Genomic DNA, 5,853 nt, shown 5'->3' on the forward strand with positions numbered 1-5,853 from the left:
AAGTACTGCATGGAAAGGAGTAACCATGGCATAGTATTGAAAGTATGGATGTGTGTGCTCATACTTCAGATCTAATACTCACTAGGTAATTCCTTGGTCATGTAATTTAACCTCTTTGGGACTTCGAGACACACAGCTTATTAATTTATAACTCTAGGATAGTAATAGTGCTTTCTTCATACTTTTGCAAGATTTAAGAAATTAGTACATGTAAAATACATAGGAAAGTGTCATGCATAGAATGTAATCTTCAGATTGTTAGCTTATTAAAGAGACATGATTTTAAATACTATTGTCAAATTAATTATTTTTTGCAGCACAGTGTTTGAACCAGTCCTTCAAGTCCTATGTGCTTCCAAATACCTCCATAATCTGGTATATCTAACACATAAACGCAACTTTCTATTTCTTGTCAAAGTAATCCTTTCCTTCTAGTCAGGTTAAGCTCCCTGTTTCTGTATGTGTATATATATATACAGAATATATATATATATTTTTAGTGACAAAAATAATAACAAACATATATTTGGGGATTTATAATTTATAAATCCTTTCGTCATATGCTACTGCTTTCAATCATACACTATCAATTTGAGATAAGCAGTTTTATATTTATTTACAATTGGAAAACAGATATTTAAAGAGGTCATATGACTTGTTCAAAAGTACATTTCAAGTAAAGTAGTCTGGAAACAAACCTTATTTTTTTTCTTACTTGTTCTCACTCCGTTTTGGCTTATTCTGTCCTAATTGTCTGATATCCAACACCCACTATGACTTATATATCCATCTTATTCAGTGTGAAAATCTCAACTCAAAGTGTTACCCTTGAAAGATTCCACAGCTTCATGTTATATCATTTTGTTTATATTTTTAATTTTCCTGTTTCATTATAATTACTACCATGCAATATATTACTTTGATTTCAAAAAGTAAAGAAAGGGGCAGCCTGGGCGGCTTAGTGGTTTAGCGCTGCCTTCAGCCCAGGGCGTGATCCTGGAAACCAGGGATTGAGTCCCACGTCAGGCTCCCTGCATGGACCCAGCTTCTCCCTCTCTCTCTCTCTCTCTCTCTAATAAATAAGTAAAACTCTAAAAAAAGTAAAGAAAAAGATTAAAATGTTACACATTAGAAAAAGTTAAAGATGAATATTACTATTAGCTTTTATTGACATTTTATTTTATATTAGTTGTTTAATACATGAAGTATTCTATTTAATCGAAATATGAGAGATAAGAGTATCCTCATATATCCTGTTCCAAGACAACTACTGCTATTAATTTGATATCTGTCTATGCTGCTGTATGAAGTTTGTTATAGTGTAGTATTATAATATATATATACATATCTATTTATGTATGAACAAAAGTATTAGTGTATATACATACATGACTATTAGAGAATATATATGCATATATAATATTCACAAACACTGAGCTTCACAACAAATATATATAAGGTAAATGCTTTTGACTCCAAATTTTCAGATGAAGAAACAATAAAAACAGAGATTAAATAACTTCTTCCATGTCACCCAACAATTAAGTGGCAGATCTAAGATTCACTTCCAGAAGATCTAACTCTCTTGTATTCTTAAACCTCATTTTATTATTCTGCCTCACTATATTGCCTGATAGAATATTACTTGGCTTCACAATCATGAGCCTTCTTAACAACCAGTATCATTCATTCTTTTAAAAGCCACATGTTATTTAATACAAGAAAGCTATCATAATTCATTTAGATTTTTTACCAACGGATTAAAATATAAGTTGTGTACAATTGGTGCTATTATAAAAAATAAACTTATTTTCATATATTTATTGTATGCATAAGTGGGCTTTTCTCTAGTTTGTGTTAGAAAAGTGAAAGAACCAATCAGGGGCACCTGCGTGGCTCAGGGGTTGAGCATCTGCCTTTTACTCAGGTTGTGATCCCAGAATACCTGGGTCGAGTCCCTGGATCGAGTCCTGCATCAGGCTCCTTGCGGGCAGCCTGCTTCTCTCTCTGCCTATGTCTCTACCACTCTGTCTATTTTATAAATAAATAAATAAAATATTTAAAATAAAATAAAACAAAAGAACCGATCATGTGGTACATGGCAAATTGTTTTCCAAAGTTGGCTATATTAATTGACACTCCCAGGGGCAATGCCCAAAGATCCTTAGGAAGAGTCATGTCTCATTACTGTTATGAGACAGTAACAGTATAAAACTGTTATACTGTTTTTTTTTTTTACAAAATGATTCAGCTTTTATTAATTAGCATCTTAGAAGAAACAAAAGATAAGAGAGCCAGCAAAGCTCTGAACAAACACAATGAAACAGGTGCAGACAGGCCTCAAGAAGCCATTTGAACAGATGGAGGCAACACCCTCCTCGAGTGGGCCCTGACCCAGGGGTGCTCCATGATCTGGGCCAAGGGTAGCCTTTCCAAAGGCTGGTATCTGAGAAGCTTGGAGACTAAGTCCTGGGCCCCCAAAGGTAATGATGGGGGAAATCGTAGGTCTACCTTGAGGATGCGTCTGTAGGTCTCATTATGGGAAGGGCTCTCAAAGGGTGGATATCCTACCAACAGCTCATAGCAAAGTACTCCAATGCACCACAGGTCAACCTTCTCATTGTATGTTCTCCTCTCAATCATTTCCGGGGGCAATCAATTAGAATCACAGAATACTATTGACTTTTAAATATTTGGACACAACTTATATATTAATCTATATACTAACAGAGATTACACTAAACTAAGAAACAAGAGTTGGATTTAGAACCCTTTCTGCCTTAGTGACTAATGTTTATACAGAACATTATTGCACAGAATATGGGATAGAGAGTTATGAGTGAATATGTGATAGAGAATTAGAGGTCAGTAGGGATGTTGTCTTTCCAAATATGATAAGGAGTGGAGTTGTATAAAACATGAATACAACTTTCTGAAAGTTGCATTGTTTGCACATTAATAATTTGAAAGCATTTTAGTTAAAAATGGAGATAATAGCAAAAAAAATAAAGCTTAAAGAATAAATAGCTGGCTTTGAGTTGGCCTTCAGAATTCTGGATACAAGACTGGCATTCTCCTAATATAGCATTTGGCACTCTTTACTGAAAAAGGATCTTATCCTCAGACGAACAGATTTTCCCTAACATTGGCTCAGGATTCTGTCTTTCTTATATGATATATATATATATATATATATATATATATATATATATATGGACTAATATATATATTTAGTCCATATATATGGACTAAATTATATACATATATTACATATTACATATGTTATACATATATTACATATATTATTTATTTACTTATATATATATTACATATTACATATATTATTTATTTACTTTTATGGACTATTTATATGTGTATGTAAAATATTTACCATTAAAACAGTCTTGTAAATTATTTTAACAGAATGATTATCAATAAAATAAGTCATATAACCAAAAATGAAAAGAACATTGAATACTATTTATTTTGGTAAATTATAGAAAGGTAAATAGAAAATCTCTAATTAGAAGTAAACTTAAAATATCTTAAAAACCAATGTTCATCTCACCTGGAGTCAGAGATATTTAAATAATTAAAAAATATAATTTCCTGTTTCTCATTTTCAACTACTTAACTATAGAATAAGAAAATAATGTATTTTTTGTTTCAATCCTCCAATCATTTACACAGTAAACACTGCCATGTTTTACAAGCTAGTGCAGAGCTCCTGATAGTGAAGGTGACTTTGGAAAGATAAATGATATATATTTCTTTTTATCATTTAACATAATTTATTTAGTATCTTTAAACAGTGAATGGTAAATGAATGGTAGTTTTAGCTACAAAATATAACTCAGAAAATTACATTATATGATTCTTAATGAGATGAAAATATAATTTGATCCTAGAAGGGTAAATTAGAAATTTTAAGATACCTTTCATTAGTAAGTAGGAATAGTAATATATAAAACCATTTGTAGAAATAGGATCTCTATACCATATGGTTGATTCAAGAGGGAAATGCCCTTGAAATACATTTTTCTTAATGCATTCACAATTTCATCAATAGATTAAAAACAAACATTGAAAGAAATCACCTGGTACCTAAAATATTTTGATCTTTCTTTTTGAGATACTCAATATTCTTGATCTTCCTTTGCTCTTTTTGGCTCATTTGACCTATATATAACTTTAAATAGCTCCCTGGCTGACAGACAGGCTATCTCATCATATGGTAAATGGTAATACACTCCATTACACAGTAACTTAAAAATCATAGCCCCACTGAGAAGCTGCTCCTAGAGTTTAACTACTCTCCTGGCAGATATCAGCCAATATCTAGATATATTAGCAAGGGAGACTCGACTGACCACAAAAGGATCTGGGAGGGAGTCAGGAACCTATTTCAATTCTATATAAAAACCTCTGGAAGTTCAATAGCTTAATCTATTTTTTATTGAATGCATACAAGAAAAAATAATCCAAAAGCTCCATATCAGTTAAAACCCTGCCATCAACTTTGTCCTTGATCAGTTCTCTAAAGACTCCTGACCATTCACATACTGAAGAAATTAAATACTATTAAAAGTCATACATATATTTTTGAGATTTTACTGATTTTATATAACAAGAGATTTATATTAAATTAGCAGAAGGAATAGTAGCATCACCACATTGATTTCCTGTGTTAAAATATCAAAATACAATTTTTAATCTTATGGATTACTAATGGTATGTTATTCTTTTTTTGTCACCTAATACTTAGTGTGCAGGATCCAAATACATAATTGTGTAGCAAGGCAAAAATTAACAAGATTGGAGGACAAATAAGAGAAGAATATATAATTCTTCTCTTATTCCTGCTATAGAAAATCAAGTCAGTGGCTGCAGCCTCTAGTGTGTGGACACAATACATTTCACTTAGCTGATATATAAATACTTTCTATTTTTATTTTCACTTATAATCATGATATTTTTTAAAGCACATTTTGGAAATCAATGAGGGAGTTAAGTATGGGAGTTTGAATTCCTTGGAAGAAAGCTATTATACATACACACATAGATGGGTGGATTTATAAAGAAAATTACTCTGGTCTAAAATTTGTTGAGTATTGAGCTGAACATCCTGATACTAATGTAATTATTATCCCTGTCACTTATTATTAGTGTTAGTAGTATGGAAAAAGAGATTAGAACTCTCTCATGAGGTATATCAAAGATTTTCAGGATCTGGTCATAGAAAGATTTTCTGTATACAAATAGTAGAGACCACAGGGAATTTTGACAATTTTCACACTCTTAATTTTTTAAAACAATTATGAAATTTCATTTCAAAATGTGCAACTGCCTAGTATTGCATCATCATTCTCATGGGCAAAGAAGTCATTATTACATCACATGCTTGAAGGGGACAGTAAGTCACAGCAAAGGATGAGAAAAGCCAGTGAGAAAAAGCAAATGAAGATTGCAGTTGTGTGTTCTTCTAAAAGACAAGTGACCAGTCTCCTTACTTGCACAGAAAGGGTATGGTCACCATGGAAAAAGCTAAAATTTTGAATAACTACAAAAAATATATATCTATTTCTGTTTGTTATCTATCTATGATCTATCATCTATCTATCTATCTATCTATCTATCTATCTATCTATCTATCTATATCTATCACCTATCTATCTATCGTCTATCTATCATCTATCATCTATCTATCTTTCTGTCATCTACCTATCTCCCATATTCACAATTCCAAAGTGATCATTTACCTCAGTTGTTTATAATACAGGCAACTTTGTGTCTCAAAGTTCATGATTTCAACACACAAACAAAACAGCTATCATCAAAAAAAGAAAAATTCTG

The sequence above is a fragment of the Vulpes lagopus genome, chromosome 1, assembly GCF_018345385.1.
Source record: "Vulpes lagopus strain Blue_001 chromosome 1, ASM1834538v1, whole genome shotgun sequence".
Classification (NCBI taxonomy): Eukaryota; Metazoa; Chordata; class Mammalia; order Carnivora; family Canidae; genus Vulpes; species Vulpes lagopus.